The 20,366-nt window shown below is 43.9% G+C and overlaps 1 long non-coding RNA gene across 1 annotated transcript in view; it reads left to right on the top strand.

The window, feature by feature from the left end:
* Window positions 1-20,366, top strand: part of LOC144299714 (uncharacterized) — a 166,194-nt gene that overhangs the window by 1,917 nt on the left and 143,911 nt on the right. The window lies entirely within an intron of this gene.

Here is a 20,366-nt window from a genome sequence, read left to right as displayed (position 1 = left end):
GCTGTGCAGAAAAGCAGGTTGGGTTCCGTGCTACGGATGGCTCACGTTCCATTCTCTTGGCCTGCCAGACCTCCAGGGAGAAAACAGAATGTAGGGAGCATTACCTACTGGTGTCTGGGCACGTGAAAGCTGACCAGGCAGTCTTCTAAACCTTGGGGGACCGAGTACGCGGTATGCTTGAGACTGTGGTGTTTCCCAGGACATGGGGCGGTCAGTGCCAACCCTGGGAAGTTAGGACCCTTGATGCAGTGAGATTACTTGCAGATCAGTTGCAATCTGCCTTCCTTAGGATGTTTCTGTAATGGAAGCCATCAAAGGAACCACAGAACTTGGAGAAGAAGCCAAAGAGGAATCCCGAATGCTAAGCCCTTTTGTCTGTGAACTTACTCAGAGCGATGTGTCAGAGAAGCCCTTGGCCTCAGCCACTGCCCATCTCCCTGGACGTGCTCCCTGAGAGCAGCAAGCAATATTAGATGATCACTGCCAACCCAGCACCGAAGCCCCTCCACTTTAGAGGCTTCAAACGGAATTGGAAGAAATAAGATATAAAAAAAAAAAGGTTAAAACTCTAATTTATGTTCTTTTTTATTATTATTACATTTATTTAGCCTAGGTACCCATAAAAGAAGCCAAGGAGGAAGGACATTAGGGGTCCCAGCTGGGGTCTGCCCTCACTGGTCCAGGCACCAGCCATGCGCCCCCTCAGAAGAGGAGGGTCTGCTCCAGAGTTTCTGGCTGACGAGTTATTAATTCAAGACTCAACACCTGTGAAGCCTGTTCTCATTAGTGGCCACATTTGGACAGACCCAGATTGGCCCAATCTTGTTAATATTCTTGTTCACATACACGGGTTTTAAATAATAGATGGTCTTGAACGTTTCCCAGGTAGTTTTATTTTGTGTCATATATTTTATCCAAACTTCTTTGAATTATTTAGAATAAAAAAAAGCAGTAATCATGCCATTTACCTCTTCTGATTTTTCCCACTCAGCAAGATCTTAAATTATTCCGATATTTTGCATCAACAACAGAAATAAATAGCCGTATATAAAATTTAGGTCACATCAAGATTTTCTGACCCAATAAAAGTGTTAGTTGGCTAAGAAACTCTTCCAGGCAATTATAAATATGTCAAAATAATGTAAAAGTATGGCATTTGCAATGGAGTCCAGAGTTAGCATTTGAAAGTGGTTGTAAATTGTTATATTTACTATCAAATATATATTTAAAGATACACACTCCTGTGTACTCTTGAGAGCTGACATAACCAAAATTAAATTTTGAGAAACTCTGTAGAGAAGAAAGTCATAGTTTGGTAAGCAAGGTTTTGAGGGAGATCAGGAAATTAAAACAATACTACTACTACTAATGTTGATAATAGGAGTTCAGTTGGGTTGTAGGAGAAGATGGGAGAGGGGGGCTTCCTTCTGTCCCCTAAATCTTGAGACTGCAGGATTTGTCAGCCCAGAATTGGAGCACTAAAGTGGCATGAATTGAGAGATTTCCACTGTCAGAATTTCAGCAGGTCAGGTGGCTTTTTGTGTTACATGAGCTGTATTGCCTTGACCTCCATGGGTCAGTAGTTGGGACTTTAAGGATCATAGTTCATAGAAACTGCTGTCCATTTTTATCTGTTTATTGAATTTCTTATAACTGAAGTCAAACAGAAACTTCTGTCCACCAGTCCCGACAAGTGGAAGTTTTTAACCCTATTGATGCCCAGGGTACACCTCACTGATTCTTACTGAATTGACTAGGAGTAGAGTCTGGGCATGGGAGATTTTTCAAGTTCCCTAGATAATTCTACATATACCCAGAGCTGAAAACCACTTCTACAGGGAACCCTCTGAGTGCTGACATGACTTGATCGAGAATATAACTGAGCCCCCCTCCCCCCTTTTTTTTCTAGGACAGGGTTGATGTTGAGAGGCTGGGACATGTGATTTTACTCCCTTCTCAAGGAAAAAACTCATGCTGTGGGTTTCTCTTTCTAGAGGTCTGCATTTTCCGGACCACAGAGAATAGATAAGAAAGTTGGGCACTTTAATAAGTCTGGGTGTCTGGTGACAGGGTAGCTGTATTTTCCCAGTTGAAGGGAGTGGACCAATTAGAGGCTTTCTGAGGCAAGTGACCCAATTTGGAGGAGGAGGATGGAGGAGCTGTGGTTAGATTGACCAGCTGTCCTGGTTTACTCACAACTGAGGGATTCCTGGAAATTGAGGCTTTCTGTCTTTCTGCAGGAAGGCAAACGGGGATGGTGGATCATTCCATCTCTTAACTCAGATATGGCACCCAAAAGAGCCAGAATATCAACTGGAGGCAGTCAAGAACCTTTCCAGGCAAGGCGAGTCTCATGTCTCCATCCCCAGTGTGACTTAAAGGTGGGAAGCTGATGTCTCTGAGTGGATTCAATGGATATAGGTCAGGGGCACCCAGATAGATTGAGGACTAAAGGATCTCCTCAACTCTGGATTGACCAAGCTCTAGGAATCTAGAAAGCTCCATGACAGATGGAGAAAGCGTCCCTCGAAAATTACCAGGGTTGCTTCCTGCCAAACCAGTTGGATGCAGCAGAGCCAGACTGGATGGCAGTAAGAAAAACAAAAAATGTGATATGCATTGCACTTTATACATGATATACTCACCTTCTTTAAGTCCTGCATTAATTGAAATGGAGATATGGAAAGATCTACAAAAATCACTTATAGAAGGAGATAGAAGGGACTATGCCTCAGCTGTCCTAGCCCTTTCTTCCTGTGTTAAACAGTCCTGAGGGCAAGCACCAGTGACTGCTTAGCTCCAGAACGGGTATCTGAACAATGCTGAATGTTCCATGATGTTCCAGGCTCATGGAGACATACAGAAACTTGCATTCCCCAGGAACGATACCCAGGCGTGTCCCTGGATAGCTCCATGTCCCTGTCAGATAGGACTACCCACAGGACCCATGATGGACAGATTGTGGGTCTCAGACACAGAGGAGATGATGCCTTTGTCATCATAAACAGATGCTGTGCTGTGCTCTAGACATCCATACCAAGTGTAGAACCACCTTCCCTTTATTGCATCTCAAAGGCCCAGAGGCTCTGAGGTTGTTATGTGTGAGTGTGGCAAACCTCCCTTGAAAGGCACAGCTAGGGACAGTGACCATCTGGTGGCAAGACCCTGCCCTGGTCTGGCCCTTATTTCTACAGCCCAGGATCAGGTCAGGGTGAGGTGGCCTGAGCTCACAGCGGAGAGACATCACGTGGGGTGCATCCCACATATATTGACTGTGTCCAGTCCCAAGTAGGTCCCACCTCATGAGACCTGCCTCGCCATCACCCAGCCTGGGGTTAAGCTCTCTGAAGACTCTGCCCTAATTTCCCACTTCTTAACTCCACCAAGACCATCCGGGTTATGGCCTCCTGACTGCAAAATAATTAACTCTGCTTGCTCAACACGTTTCTCTTTCAGTCCCATTGTGTTGACATTGATAAACTAAGAAATCTTTCTCTGCTTCAAAGTCTTTAAATGTTTGAGATGACGTAGATGCCAGTCCACAGAGAGGTTTTAAAGAAGCACAAGGACAGTTATCCTAAAGGAAGGGGGGGAGCAGTGGATTCCTGGCATCTTGGATGTCTAGATTTCAATGACGATGAGGGTGGAAATCTATGAATACAGGTGTAATCGGTAAAACCAAGTGAGATGGGAAATGATCAGCATTAATGTTCTCTTCATTTGGCTGGAAGTTGGGGGAAAAAAGACGAATCCCCTTGTGCTCAACTGCATCATACAGATGTCTCTTGGAAGACCTTGTTTCATTTTCACTTCAAAAGAAGTTACAAAAATTAACCTTCATTTTAAAATAACATGACAAGGACATTTGTAAAGGCGAATTTACTGGGAATTATATAAGAATGTTGAAATCATTTTTCTTCTTGTAGTCGGGATCCGAGTTATTTTCTATTTATATGCAAATGTCAGATTCCTGAGCTTATTTTATTTTTTACAATGCTGAAATAGTATTTATTTCCTAAAATTTACATGAGCGGAGTCCCTGATATGATAGCAGAACCGTTCTGATAACAGATTTAGAAAATGCATTCCTGACTCCAAATGTGCAAAGAGCCAACATTGCTCATTTTAATTTTCAGATATGATAAATTATTCTATTTTTCACAAGAGTATAATGATTTATTGATTTTTAAAATCAGCACAGAATTTTAAAGAGAAGTGCTCACCTCTTAGAAGCAAAGCCAATGGGCAGAAACACCGGCTTTCTCATTAATTATCTGCAACCTGCTATCTGTGTAATGACTTCTGGGGGAGAGCCCTTAGTTCTTTTGTCTTTCCCTGGTATCTGTGTATCTGATTGCTTCCATTTTAACTGTATCTTAAGTCCTTTCTGGGAGAGCAACTTATAATTAAAATGATTACTAATTGTGTGTTTTTTAATTAGCTGACGCCTAATGAGAAATTACAAAACAATTTGGTCCCTGCAGGGAGATGAGTGACCAGAGAATAATTGCTATCTCGGGACAGTGTTCTTTATGTTTAGCTCCCTTTCTGCAAACAAGAGCTCATACAATTATAGCTTATTTAGAGCACGATGGAGTATAAACAGGAGAGAAAACAAGACAGTCAGATTTACTCTGCTGTTTCTCATAGTCTTACACGCAGACAAGGCCAGGAAAATCAAGCGGGGTCTGAGACATCTGCTCAGGACCCGCCCAAATTCAGCTTGGCCAGGCAACAGCATCTAGAAATTCTACAGACCTAGAGCCCCTGTAGATGCCTGGTGATGCTGAAAATAACCCAAGCCTCAGAGGAAAGATCACATTGGGAGGCAATTATCTGACCCTGTTGGTTTTCAGGGCTGCTATTAACACTGCAAAGCACTTGCTTTGTTCCCTCGCATCTTCTCTTTCCCAGCCAGCTCCAGTCCTCATTAGCCAAGGTCCTTCTTACGAGATGATAAATGAGAGGAGAATCCATTTGAAATGAATGAACATTATCAAGACATGCGTGCTTAGTGACTTGCCTGCAAATGTCATGTCTGTGTGTGCAAGGAATTCATTATAGCACCCATTTTAATGTAGTCTGATCAATGCAGGGACTCACCTTGCTCATACGGAAGCAGAGGCAGATCCCAGCCTGAGGTGATAGTGCATCTGACGTCATCAGAGTATGATTCCCCAAGGCTGCCATCTTTGACCTTGCTTACAGATACTTTTGTGAAGGAGCAACCCATAGCATGCTTTCAGGTAGGCTGTTATTTTAATCTCTCACTTGTGAAGATATTATAGGTCAATGGTTAGCAACATCAGAATCACCTGGAAGGCTTGTGAAAACGGACTGCTCAGCCCCAACCCCAGAGTTTCTGACTGGGCAGTTCTGGGACCTGAGAATTTTTACTTCCATAGCACCTTGTGGTGCTATGTCCAGAGAGCACTCTGAAAATAATGGCCATGGGTTATGAGGGACATTGCTGGAAACAGAATAATTCTATCTGGAGGATACGGGAAGTTTAGTCTCTGTTCCCGCTGTGGCTATCACTATTGCCCTGATCTGAAAGAGTTTTCTGCAGCACCAATGAATACAGTCTGTTTGCATGGCCTGCCTATAAGCAAGGGGCAGCAGGGGGGCGGCGGGGGGGGGAGCCTAGTGTTTCCAGAGGACTTCGGGCTTAGTTAGGAACAGCAGAGGCATTGCAGGGGGGAGTGGAGCCAATATAAGGAGGGAAGAGACCAAGGGACATTTAATTATGGAAATCATACTCCTTTGATGGTGATTTGAAAAATAAATAGGTAGAATCAATAAGACAGCCTAGACTTTGGAGTCAAATTGTCTCAGGGTCCTGGTTCCATGACTCAGCACTGTAAACTTGGCCAAGTCTCTTTGAAAGTTTAAGCCATAGTTCCTTCTCTGTAGAATGGAATGCATACAACTTACTTTGCAAAAACAAACAAACAAACAACTTACTTTGCAGAGGTATTATGGAGAGCAAATGGAATACTGCTTAGTGTAGAGTAAGAGCTCAATATGTGTTAGGTACAGTCATCCTCCCTCTTCTCATCAAACTACTAGTGAAAAACATAGATGAGTTGGGGTATAATCTTGGGAATTAGGAAGCCTTTCTAATATCTGTGAAAGCTCCTATTAAAAAGTGAAGTCTAGGGGCACCTGGGTGGCTCAGTCAATTAAGTGTCCGCCTTTCATGATCTCAGGGTCCTGGGATCGAGCCCCAGGTTAGACTTTCAGCGGGGAGTCTGCTTCTCCCTCTCCCTCTCTCTCACAAATAAATAAACAAAATCTTTCAAAAAACGTGGGGGTCTATTGTAGAATGGAAAGAAAATTAATTTATGTATAAGATTTTACTTAGTTGTAAAATAAGCTTTTCATTTTAGTTATTTAGCAATTATTTATTAATCAAATAATCATGCTAATACATGAATAAATATAAAAAGAGATGTGTTTTCTGAAGGAGAAAGAAAGACATGAGGTTGTTTGAGCAGTTGTAACATGGGGAAAATGGCCCACCAGAGGTTTAGAAAATGGTATTTCATGGCCTAAGAGTTAGGAGAAAAATTGGGAAAAATAAACCAGCATTCCACTATTCAAGGTTCCCAAAGTGTGTACTCCAACCTCTCTTTCCTCCCTGAACATTATGACCTCTGCATCTTATTTTCTTCCACATCTTCTTTTTCACTTGAACAATCCTTACTGAGCCTCAATTGCCCATCTGTAAATGCAGACAATAATACCATCCCATAAGGTTGTTGAATAGAGTATTTGAGCATACCTGGTTTGCAGTAAATGTGATATAAATGCTTGCTACTATTATTATTACCTCCTACATGATCCACTTCCAATGCCAACTTCCATGTTAGCCTCCCCTGGTGGTCCCAGCTGAGTGGCCATCTCCCCCACAGTCTCCAGAGAAGAACTGGCCAGAGGACAATCTGCTGGGTCGAAGCAGAGGAAGTGTATTATTATGTAGAATGAGCCAATAAAAGGTGCCTGGTTATCATTTTGGTAAAAATTCAGCTGTATAGAGGGTATTTTGAGTTTTGTTTTAAACTGAGAAGTGTTATATTAGGGAACCCAGAAAAAATATGTATCACGTGGGAAGATACAGAGGAGTCTGCAGAAGAAAACAGAGGGCTAGGATTTGTATATTGTCTCAACCACAGAGCCAACAGTCTGGGCTGAGACACATCACAAAACATCACATGCATGGGGTTGTCCTGGTGACAGGCACCTGCTGTTCTCACATGGATGATTCTAGAAGGGGAAAAAGGAATATAAGGAGGAAATGACAGTGATCAAGAGACCACGGGAGAACGTGGTCTGTGAGCTCCCTTTTAGGAACAATTTGAAAGGGAGTTCAGATTCATTTTCAGAGGCTGTGAAAAGTAAAAGTTCTGGTGAACAATGAAATTGCTTGATAACATCTCAGGACTGCCACCTGCTCATCAGTTCTCTAGCCCAGTGAGCGAGCCCCACACCCGCTCGATCTTGCCTGCTCATCAGTATGAGTGGATGCCTTTGGCTCTAAGTAATGACATTTGTGGAGGGCGTTTGAATTATGAAACCAAACCCTTTCTTGATGGGCCCTGCATAGAGTAATGGAAAACTTTTTAATTATTCCATTGATTGCCTAGTTGTTTAATTCTTTGGCTTCCTAATGGAGCCAGTGTAGAGTTTTATTGCCTGCACTTCTGTATTAGATAATAAAAGGAGAGAAGCCTTTCATGACCACATTAGATTAAGTTAAAACAGATTGATTTCTCCATATATATTAGCTCTTGTTAATGAAAGACAGAATGACTGCACTCAACAGGTGAATGCCTTCCACAGCTGAGCTCCAGGAGCTCAGAATATGTGTATGTGGATTAGGTCAGTGGTCAGTCAATAAACTAGTCTAAAGGGCCAATCCAATCTGCTACCTATTTTTGTATCACCTAGAAACTGACAATGAATTTTGCATTATTAGATGGTTGAAATTAAAAGAAGATATTTTGTGACATTTGAAAGAAATGTGATATTGAAATTCTGGCGTTCATAAATAAAGATTTATTCAAACACAGCCATGCTTCATCATTTATGTACCATCTTTGGCTGTTTTCGTGAGGTAACAGCCCCATTGAGTAGGAACAACAGAAACCTAAGCTGTTTACTACATGACTCTCTACAGAAAATGTTTGCCAACCTCTGGATAAGAGAAATTGCTTCTGAAATCTCATTTCTTTCATTTGGAGTAACAATCTCCCCCTTTCTTTCATTTATTAATTGATTAAGTCAACAAAGCTTTATTGATTCATTCAACAACCCATCCCTGGGTTTTCTCCCGATACTATGCTCAGCACTGTGGCTTTAGGTATAGATAGAGTTGACTCTTCTACCCAATGAGAGAATTGTCTAGATCTGGAAGGAGGCGCACCCCAGGGCACAGGCTTTGCTGCTTCCCCAAAGTAGTCAATATGTCCCCCCCAGCTCAAACGTCCTGCTGAGCAGCCACACCCCAGTAGTAACTATAACCTAGCCCCTCATCAACCTAGCCTGTTTTAGGGTATTGGAAAACACAAAGTGAGTAATATAGTCCCTTCCCCTGTGGAGCTTGTACTCAAGGGACAATCTAGTGTTGCAAAACAGAGACAAGTGAACAGAAGAGCACTGGGCAACTAGGGGTTCAATCAGGTCTTTATAACCAGTGAGAAAAGTTTTATTTTATTTTTATATTTTATTTATTTATTCATGAGAGACACACAGAGAGAGGCAGAAACACAGGCAGAGGCTCCCTGCAGGGAGCCTGATACGGGACCTGATCCCAGGACCCTAAGATTAGGACCTGAGCCAAAGGAAGATGCTCAACCACTAAGCCACCCAGTCTCCCTAAGTAAGAAGTTTCAAACTCATGCCTGAGCCATTAAGTGTTCACAAAATTAAAGAATTGTTAGTTGGTTAGGAAATGCTTATAGTCTCCTGAACATGCCGTGATCTTTTCCTTCCCTATACCTGGACTAGAGGCCCTCACTTCTCTGCTTGGACCATTTCTGCTCATTAGAGGCATCCCTTACCCTGAGAATTGCCCCCTGACCAACATATTGTGTCCAGACCCTCCTCTTCAGGCTCTGCAATCATTTCTGTATGAGACACACATTGCTGTATCGGAATGTACTATTTGATACATTTGTCTGTGGTTGACTCTGTTTTGAGGGAAGGATAGAATTCCCTTCATCTCTGCATTTTCAGGGCTCAGCACAGTAAGCCTGGGATGTAATAGGAGGTTAAATATTGTTGATAAATGATCTGAGAAGAGGTCACATATCTATAGGTTTTCTGGGACCAGGTGTGCCATGTATTGAGCATTCTGGGTGTGAGAGACAAGGGGGATGTTGAGGCTGTTGAGTGGGGAACCCCATTGCAAGGGACAACTGATCTTCAGTTCCTGGTGATTTGCTGCCACAGGGGCAGGTGGGGCTGGGAGGGTCAGACTTTCCAATTTTTTTTAAAGAAATGGCAAATTTTCTTTGTGTGCCATATGCACAACTAATTAAAAAATTAACAACAACAACAAAAAGGCACAGAATAAGGCTGGCAGGTCAAAGACATTTTCCTGTGAGGTGTTTCAGGCCAATGAGAAGTCATATCACTGTCTCTGCCTTAAAGGGTGGTTAAGCTCCAAATAACTGGCAAGTGAATGGCATTTAGAATGGCTGAAGGACTCTGTCTATTTCTTGGGCTCTACAACTTCCTTCTTGAGATTTATGGAAGAGAACAAAAACTCATTCTCTCAGCACCCATTCTGAACCACCTTCATCTTTGGTTTCTTTGTAGAAGATTGAAGAGAGAGAACCTTCATTCTCCACACTTCCCTGCAGCCTGGTGTGATGGTGTGACATAAATCTGGCCACCGAAATGCAGAATGGGAGAGTCCTGGGGTTTCTGAGAGGCTGTTGGCCTTGTTGATCTAGATATTCTTTCTCTCACTTCCCTCCTTCTTCTTGCTTTGGACATGACAGCTTTCAAATATCCTTGGACCATGAGGAAAAAGCTTGTGTCTGCTCACCCACTGCAAGCTGCACCAGCTACAGATGGCCTGGCTCTGGATTTCTTATTACAGGAAAAAAATACCACTGTTTAAACCAAGGTTATTTGGGTTCTAGAGGCAAATTAATTTCTAACCAATCTATTGTGGTTCCCTGTATCTCTTCAAAATCTGAACTTCAGAATGCCACTCACGAATCTTTTTTTTTTTTAATTTTATTTATTTATTGAGAGACTATGAGCAGGGGAAGGGACAGAGAGAGAAGAAGAAAGAGCCACAAACAGACTTTGGGCTGAGCCCAACATGGAGCTCAATCCCACAACCTCAAGATCATGACCTGAGCTGAAATCAAGAGTCAGACGCTTAACCCACAGAGCCACTCAGATGCCTCAAGAATCTTTTATCAATGCCAGGCTTTTTTTTGTTGTTGTTGTTAAGGAAAAAACAAAAACAGAAAAATGAAGTTTTTTTAGTTTCATAAGGAAACACTCTTTCTCCCAATACTTTCCCATGCCTCTTCAGCACTCCTGTTTGCTACAGACCCACCTGCCATTTCTAAAGCAGCTTATCTCTGGAATTATCCTGAGGGCAAACTCTCATCTCCTATGGGTCTCTTACTGAAGAGCTCCTAAGGGACTGTATACCTGGAAAATCAATCCATCTTGAAACAGGTGATAACAAACAGGATGGAATTGGGAAGGTCAGGATGGAATTGGTAATAGCAAACAGGATGGAATTGGGAAGGAATTGAGAAGGTATTCTGGTCACTACCTTCAGATGCGCACAGAGATCAGAGTTGTACTGTGTGTGTCTTACTGCATTTCAGCATCAGCTTTGCATTGCTGGACAGCAGCATTGGTGCCAATACAGAGAGCCACTTGAAGAGTACAAAAAGCATGACTATGTCACTTCCCCCCTTTAGAGCTTTTCCCTGACTCAACATGGCCTATAGGCTGCAGCAAAAGTGGTGTGGGTTGCTTGTTCACACAATGTTTACTTTACATGGGATAAGCATGTCCTGTGTGTCCCCACCCCCACCAGTTCCCCATGCCTTACCCTGGCATCTTGACATATATGTGGTAGCGACTTAGCTCAACACCATTTGATTTGGCAGCACGAGGTCCATTTCATCCCTGCTATTCCTCACCACCTCCTATGTCCTGAGCTTCGTCTAAGCACCATTTATTTTTCTAAATATTCTCTGCTTCTCTTAACTGAGGCACTTTGTGTGAAATGATGGGTGGATGGATGGGTGGATGGATGGGTGCATAGAAGGATGAATGGATGAAAAAAAGGATATGTTAAATAAAAGCTCATAGTAGATGTTAAAAAATATTTTTTTGAATTAAAATTTGAGACTTAAGTAAGTTGACATTTAGCAAAAGGCCTCCCAACTTCAGTAGCAACATTGTGGCAGGAGTTCAAACCATTGGGTCTTAAATGTCAAATGAACTATTTGAACCAATCTGATCACTGTTCTCTTTTAAGTCCAATGGCACTTTTTCGGTAGTCACTCCTTGGTCTGGTTCCAGACAACTGGGTAAGACTTGCAAGGATGTCACATACAAAATACCTAGCAGGCCAAAGGGAGCGAAGCTAAGGAAGTGCCTGACAAACTTCTAAGATAAAGGAAATGCTAATGGCCCTTTCGACTGGTGGCGATTGACTTGTGTCATTTTTCTTCCTGAGTTAATGGCAAGGCAGCCTCACTCCAAGCCATCTTCTCGACTGTTCTTGCCCCCATCCATCTGCAGAGATATTAAAGTTCTGGTATGCTGAATTTCTAAAGGCCAAGATGTGCATTTGGCTTAATGGTGTGACGCCAACCAAGGAAAACAAGGCCATAAAGTTAAACAGAGACACCGCTCCCCTAATTCATGTCCTGAGGGTCAGGAATTAATGGACGGGGCAAGAAGAAAGAGCAATTAGGATAATCCAAACCCCAGCTTGGTCTTCCCTATCTTGGCAAAACTGCTTTGTAGCTGATAACAAGCAGAGTGAGTGCCCTTAAGTCTGTGTGGTTGGGACCCTTACTCCACCTGAATAACAATAATAATAGTAATAACGACAAAAATTACATTTACTCATGCCAGTATACCACAGGCATTGTTCTCATTTGTTAACTCATTTAATCCCTGCAGTGGTCCAATTTGGTAGAAAACACTATGATCATCCTCATCTTACAGATGGAGAAACTGAAATCTAGACAAGTTAAGTAACTTGTTTAAGGTCACCCAACGAGTAGGTGCTTGGACACACCTCACTAGACCACCTGATGAGGGCAGTTCTCTCCTAGGACCAGAGAAAGACCTCCACTCATCTGGGCAGCACTGAGCTGTCAATATAATTGTGCTCTCCATCTCTCTCATCCTTATGTCCAAACAGAAAGTTTGCACAGGTTCTGGTTAAACACAATTACTTATTTGGTGTTGCTTTATTTCACTTTCTTCAGAAGTACTGCTAAAATTACAGTGAAATCAGTTCATAAAGACGGTGGGAGGTGGCACACACCCACAAGGACAAAGAAAAGGAAGATGACAGAGATCAAATTTGGAAGTGGTGAAACAGACGGATACCTCTTCTTTGTGCCAGTGGCTAAAGGTCATGTGTTAATGACCAGAATATGACATTTAAGTCCTAAACACATCCACTAAGTGGATTTCAGGAAATTAAAATGTATAATGAGAGAGAAATGACCATTTTTCTAACAACTCAAGTAATCCAAACATGACCTTTCACCTTTTCTGCAGTTTTGTAGGAAGAGCTCTTAGTTGTGGTCAGAGAAGGTGAAGTTACAAGAAGGAAAAACACACGCCTGTACATGGGCGCATGCGCGCGTGCACACACACACAGATTGCACTGGCTCGAGAAGCCTTGGGAGCCATGCTGTTCACAAAGAGACAACCCAAAAGGTATAATGACATAAAGACTTCTCTGCCACAGATGCTGATTGTTCGGTGAGAATAGCCTCATAAGCACATTGTGCTGAATTTGGATGTGCCTCTTGCCTTCTTTCCTGGCAAAGGAAATTACCAGAGAGTGGGTAAGAGCAGAATATTAGCATTAATAGAAAACTTTATTCCGCTGCCATCTGCTAACTTCAAAAGAGGGAGCTGTCCAATGACAACTACTTCCCCCAGTCAGGTGGAGAGAGAAGAGGGGTCCCTAAGGAATGAGCACAGTTGCTCATGGAGGGAACCTCACATTTAGGCCAGCTAGACATATGCTTGCCTGCTTCTTGTCAAACTCCTTCCAGCCCAAGAGGCCATGATTTCAGCAGAAGATAGACTGGGGTAGTTCATATCTGCTCTCTTTGCCTCCCTGTCATCTTTTTATCTTCCTGTGTAGCATCCTTCCTCTAGGTTCCCCAGCAGGAGAAGTGGGGACTGCAGTGAGGAAGGGAATGTGTGTCTCATCCAAAGGCGACAGCTGCTACTCAGTGGGCATGAAGTCCTAGTGGCGCCACAGCCTCAATTTTCCAAAGGAGAGATTCTGAAAGTGAAGCCAAAGCATAGAAAGACAGAGCCAAGAGTTAAGGAAAGATATTCCAATCTTTGAGTCCCTTGATTAAGCAGTGCGTAAACCAGTACTCAAAGGTTCTCAGTAATATGAGCCATTTAATGTCGTTATTTTTTTTATTATTATTATTAAGCTGGTTTGAGTTGGGTTTCTAGCATTCAACACAAAAGGGATCAGTCTACAAAGTCAACTCTAATATCAATAAAATGAAAGCAAAGTGTTAGGCAAGTTGAAGACCAACACCACTGGACTCATGCCAACCAGGGACAGGAAGTCTTCACAGAAGAAGTGGCATTTGGCCCAGATGGGACATAGTCATAGAGAGAGGAGGAGCTTCCAAAGAGAATGGATAATAAGAGTGAAAGCAATGGGGTTCCGAAATGCTGCAGAGCAGGATGTGCACACATCTGGTCCTGAAACATGCCTGCTGGCCTGAGAGGATGTTAACAGTGCTCCCTTTCACTCTCAATGCTGTCCTCGATTGGGTGTAATTATTTTTTGCTTAGGGAACCTGGAAGAACTCGAATTCCCAACACCTTCACCCTCCGTGTATATGGTCCAGATTTCTCCACCTGGCCACCAGTGCTGTGATCATCAGTTCCATCCAGGAAAGCAACGTGGAGCCAGAGAGAGACAGGCATCCTTAAACTGGGCCAGGAATGAGCTCATTTTGGAACCAGATGAGGGAAGTTTGCCTTCCTGGAAACAGCGGCACTTGGCGGACAGGCTGTCGGTGGAAGCGATGACTCAGTTGTGAGTTGCATGCTTGCCAGAAGTTTGTCTCTTTGAACTAATTATTGTCTACCAAAAAATGACAGGCATTGTAAAATAATGGGGGAAAAAACCCTCAATTCAAGGACACACGTCAACTTGGGGCAATTAACATTCTGAAAGGTCCATTAGTGTGGGAGGCTTGGGAAAAATCTTTTCTTATAAACTCCTAATCATATTAGGCATTTCAGAAACAGAGTTAAGAGGGAGGGAGCCATATGTTGGTTACACAGCACTTCCTGAATAAAGTGTGTCCCCAGAGACCAGAATCAGAACTTGGGAGAGTGTCTGGTTTTGGAAAATATATGCTTTTCTCAAATTGCTAGTGTGTGGTTTGTGGTGTGTGTGTGTGTGTGTGTGAGAGAGAGAGAGAGAGAGAGAGAGAGAGAGAGAGAGATATGAAGGGAAAAAGAAGCACTATTTGTCTCTGTGTGTGAACATATGTCAATTTCCTTCCTAAAGCACAGGATAGAATAAATAAAGAGTTTTTTAAATCTAATGATGATATTATATTTTAGTCTAGCATGTATATCTGGAAAATAGATTCTAAGGATTAGAAGGCAGTCCTGAGAATTTGGGGTATTTGCAGGTATGCCATACCCCGTGTAATTGGAATGATTTATTTTTTTTCTTCCCTGGATTCCTATGCCCTGATTCTGGGACTAATCTGATTTTCCATGGTCAGACCACCCCCACATCACAGTGACTATCAATGCCCTCCAGGGTGGGAATCTGACCCAAGTCTAGCCAATCAGTACATTCTATCAAATTGGCAGTGGTGATTAGCTCTGTGTGGTCACGCGACCCAGCGGAGTCCCACTTGCTGTGTCCTGCCAAGGGACAAAGGCAGTGGGAAGTAAAGCATCTCTGCACACCATAGGCTTCCACATGGTGATGTCAACCTGCCCTTGGCATTTGCCCCAGCCCAGCGCTATGGAGCCTAGTCTGTCTCAGGCTATCAGATTTGGGTTAGAAGCCAGTTTCTGATGTAGTAGGTGGTAAAGGTTCCAACACCGATGATGTACAGCCCTGTTTTCTCATGAAGCCTTAATTAATTGCACCAACATTTCCAACATTGATTTTTCCTATCTAGTTTTAGCTGTCAATTAGCAATTCCTTTCTAGACAACCTGGAAGGCAATGTCTCAAGCAATCACATGTACAATCAAGCTGTTTACTCCGGTCTCTTCTGGTCTAATGTGGCACCTGCCAGTGCTCCTGTCAGATGGATCCTCATTACATCTGGAAGAGAGAGGAGGTGCACTGGTTACTCTCACTAAAGCCTCAGTGGTTCTCTACTGTACTGGACAGTGGCCTGAGAGAGCGGGTGTCCTGCACGATGGCCCTGAATGGAAGCTCATCATCCAGGGACAGCCTGGAGCTATTTTCCCCTTAAGGCAAGGCAAAGAGCTCCTCCCATCTTGCTTCAGCCAGACCAGAGAGGCCACCTGTGTCTTGGACACCCTAGGACAGGAGATGTCTTCTGCCCCCAGGGGGCCAGCAGCTTTGAGAGGTATCAGGCAGATGCAATAAACCAGGTGCACATGCAACGAATCAGCAGTGAGTGCTTCAAAATCTGGATCTATGCCCTTGTGATGCCTCCTACCCGAATGGTCTTAGAAAGCTTGGGGCAGTGATAATCCACAAAAGGAGGGAGGAAAAAATAAGGCAAGGGTCAGCTCTTAGGATCAATTTAAAGGATCTCATCTATCACTGTTTTAGATACATGGAATAGTATAAAAGGATAGCAGGGTATATTCTTGCAACAAAGTTAACATCTTTTTAATGAAATCTTCATTTAAACAATGTGCGTGCATGCGTGCGTGTGTGTGTGCACGTGTGTGGTGAGTCCCAATGTAAAATGCCTTTTCTCATCATGCATTAGGAAAACGAAGCTGGGAAGGCACAAGACAACCTGCTGTTCCCAACACAGTCTTGCTCATCCTCTAAGACCTGGATAGAGTCTCACCGTTTCCAGCAGGCTCCCCGTCTCCCACAGCTCACACTGCCTCCAACCACCTCTGAACATGCTGAAGCAGCCGATTTCATGCCCAGTTTTATATTTCCCTGTACCGATCTTTATTACTGAACAAAAACTTTCCATCAATCATTCAATCAGCAAGTGTGTCTTCCCCACATAACAGTTCCTCCTGGCCTCATGTAGTGCCCCACGGCAAGAGCCAAGCAGAAATCACCTCAGGCCAGGCTGGCAGGTAAATGAGTATAACAGAATATACCCTGGTGGCAAGACACAATTTGCATATGAGACAAGAAGGAAGAGTTGTCATTTCCACAGAGAAATCTGCTCCCTTCCGTTTTGCCTGACACACACGGGCCACTCCATTTTTTATTCTCTCACGTGGATGGGGACATTGGCATAATATGTATTTCGTTATTGCCTTAGCTCTGCTGTATGGAAATAACAGCTCGAGTGCAATGATAAATGGCATTGGCGCTCAGTTTCTATGACGAGGACACAGGGAGTGCTGGGGACTTGCAGTGAGGCAGAGGATGCACGAACATTGCTACCCGGTGAGCTTGGAGTGTCCAGGGTGCCACAGCATTGGCTCTTCCGAGGGAAACCAGAAACCTCTGCAAGCCACAAGAGCTTGCATGTGACCTGTGGACACTTTCCCGTGCCGGGGACATGGGTGACAGATGCCACCTGATGGGGCTGTATTACAGTCAGACAGCCCGGGGTGTAGGCAACCTCTGGGTTCTGACCTGGGATGAAGTATCCTTCTCAGGAGCATGCATGGATGAGGTGCAATCACTCACATGTTGATATGGGATATTTTGCTTCTTAAAACACACACACACACACACACACACAGAGACAAGAAAAGCAGACTTATTATACCAGGGATGGTAGCCCTCGTGAGCATCTGGCTGTTTATCTGGAACTGATAATTATCCCCATATTTGTTTTCATCCAGGATGCTGTTTATTTTACCCCATTGGGTAGCAGATTCTCCATCTTCCTCCTCCTTGGATATGTGGGCCCCTTCTATGCTTAAAAAAGCATCCTTTCCCCCTTCCCATCCAGCTCTATTTTAAGCAGATTCTGGAAGGAACCTCAGCTCCCTTACCCTGTGTGGATAACAGGGCCTCCACCCCACTCTGTGATTTTGGGCATTGGTAGATCTGGCCTCTGAGATCCAAGCTCCTCAGGCTTTATCAACACCACAGTGTTCTCACACTGGTCCACTTGTATCTCTCTGGGGGTGGGAGAGCACTGTGGGGAGGGGGAAGTGAGACGTGGGGTGGGTTTGTGGTGGTGGAGTGCCCTGCTGCACAGAGCATGCACTGGGCTTCCCAGCCCCTCCTCTGGTGCCCAGTGGGTGGGGGCGTCATGCTTCCCAGTCACTGCCTGAATTTCTCATCCCATGGCATCCATCATCACACTCTCCGTGCTGGGCTATAACAGAAGCCAGAGTGGGGATGTTGTTTTTTGGATAGAATTACTGAGAAAATAACTATCATTTTGGTGAATGTTCTCAAAGCTCACCAGGGCCTCCTCCTGGAAAATAAATTTGGGTGTCCGAGCTCCACTCCAGGTAGCAGCTGGCAGAACCACTTACATGGGAGGCTGGTTGGGGTTATTACTGTGAAATATGGTCCAGGAATGGGGAAGGTATGAGCAGGTGATCGGATTCCAAAACCAGATGCTATGCTTTTCCTTGTTGGAGGGACAGCCCCTGGGACACACACCACTCAAGAAGCATGATGCATTCGTTATGCTTACGTCTTCTTGGGGATTATGGCAGCTGTCCAGGCTTGGGATTTGAGGAGTGAAAGTCACTTTAGGGCCAAAGCTGGTGACCTGAGGATCAATATCGCATCTGCTCATCGCTCACTTGTCACTTAGGCTGTGGTATCTTTTATTAATTCACTGAGTAATATTTTTTAAAATTATAAAATCATATATATTCATCGTAAAAACATAAAACTAAAAAAAAAAACTTAAAAATACATTACTTAAAGATAGCAGACTTATGTTTTAATTGATACACCCAAAGCCCTTCCTCTTTCTACACACGTGCATATGCACACAAGTGCTGCAAGTCAAAGTCACATACAAAGTCAATGTGACCTTGAGTATTTAGCTAACTAGCAATCCCTCCTATTGGAAGACAGGAAGTTCCCTGTCTTCACTCTGAATTTCTGCTGAGGGAATTAAAATTCGTTCCTTGAATTCACTCCATGAATGCTGTTTGGATGCCTGGCCTGAGGCAGGTCCTGTGTCAGGTGCTGGGGGGCACGCAGAAGGCAGATGGGCCCCTGCCTTGTGGGTCTTTCTCTGCAAAGTGGATTTCCAGTTCTGTGTGCTTGTGGGTTCCTGGTTTCTCCTCTAACTTCTGCTGTTTTCTGCTCCACCGATGCTTCCAGGGCACACAGTCACTTTTACTTGATCTCCCTACCAATTCTAAATATATTTCCTCTCAGCTCTAAATTCAGTCTTTTTACTTGGTCTGTTCCATGCTTAATTTTATGTGTCACTTTGACTGGGCTCAGGGACATCCAGATAGCTGGTAAATGTTATCTCTGGTGTGTCTGGGAGGGTGTTTCTGGAGTAGATTAGCATTTGATTGAGGAGACTGAGTAAAGAAGATCACCCTCGCCAACATGGGCAGGCATCACCTAATCCTCTGATGGCTCCAATAGAACAGAGTCAAAGGAAGGGCGAGCTCTGTCTCTGTGTTGGAACAGGGTGCCCATGTCCTCCCCTTGGATACCAGAGTACCTGGTTCTCAGGCCTTCGGGCTCTAGGGCTTGCACCACTGGCTCTCCTGGTTCTCCAGCATACAGATGGCAGCTCATAGGACTTCTTGGCTCCCATAACCAGGAGAGCCAGTTCCTATTCTACATCTCCTCTTATATATGTCCATATACTCGATGGGTTCTGTCTCTCTGGAGACCCCATATAATACAGCCTGTGAAAATGGATCTTGGCCCTTGGTTTATTTTGCTTTGTTTGTTTTGCTTTTCCTTTATCAGCTGACTTGAACACTTTTTCGATAGAGAGCACTCGATGGACATTGAGGGAGACATGTATGTAGCCTCTTGGTTCCAGAAGGCTACTCTCCTGACATTCCTTACAATTCTCTACTTCTTCCTAGCCAACCCACCATTACCCAGCTCCTGTTATAGTTAATAGATCTTTATATTGAACATTTCCTCTTCAATTCTTGGTAGCTTACTTCCAGGTTGGAGCTGAGCAGATACAAATTCTGTTTAAGGATAATGAAAAAGAGGGGCGCCTGGGTGGCTCAGCGGTTTGGTGCCTGCCTTTGGCCCAGGGCATGATCCTGGAGTCTCAGGATCGAGTCCTACATCAGGCTCCCTGCATGGAGCCTGCTTCTCCCTCTGCCTATGTCTCTGCCTCTCTCTGTGTCTTTCAAGAATAAATAAATAAAATCTTTATTTAAAAAAAAAGGATAATGAAAAAGAAAGGTGGGGTGAAAAAAACCCTTATAGCCATTTGTATGCATAGGTGATTTCCCTGAACATTTGGAGAGAAAATGGGGGTTCTATCACATCATGGCCAATGAGCTGACCTCATCTTCCCTCTTCCTCGCTATCCCTGGCCCCTGACCTGCTGCCTGGCCACATCTCCCTCTTGTCTCTCTCCCCACCGTCCCCTTCTCTCCTCCTTCACTGCCAATTCATTTATAGAGCAATTAAAGTATTTCTTGGTTTGAAGTCACTCATGGCATCAAAATGTTCACATTCTATCCTAAAGAGGTCACTTTCCTAATGCATCCCCCACATGCACATAAGTGCATATATACACACAGGCACACACACAAATACACATGACAGAAACACAGACCCAGACCAGACAAGCACACATGCGCAGACACACACATACACACACACACACACCACACATACACACACACCCATCTGCTCACATCCATTCTGAGGATACCTCTGGTGGTCCCTAACTCCCCCAATATAAGAACACCATGTGGTTTCCCTGGTTGCTGTCAGGGCCCCAGGGGTGGGCTGGCTCATGACAGGGGTGTGTGCACTTGCTCAGT

Source organism: Canis aureus, chromosome 27 (assembly GCF_053574225.1).
Source record: "Canis aureus isolate CA01 chromosome 27, VMU_Caureus_v.1.0, whole genome shotgun sequence".
In the NCBI taxonomy this organism is placed as follows: domain Eukaryota; kingdom Metazoa; phylum Chordata; class Mammalia; order Carnivora; family Canidae; genus Canis; species Canis aureus.
The sequence above is the reverse complement of the archived record's forward strand: the minus strand, read 5'-3'. Positions and strand labels throughout refer to the sequence as shown.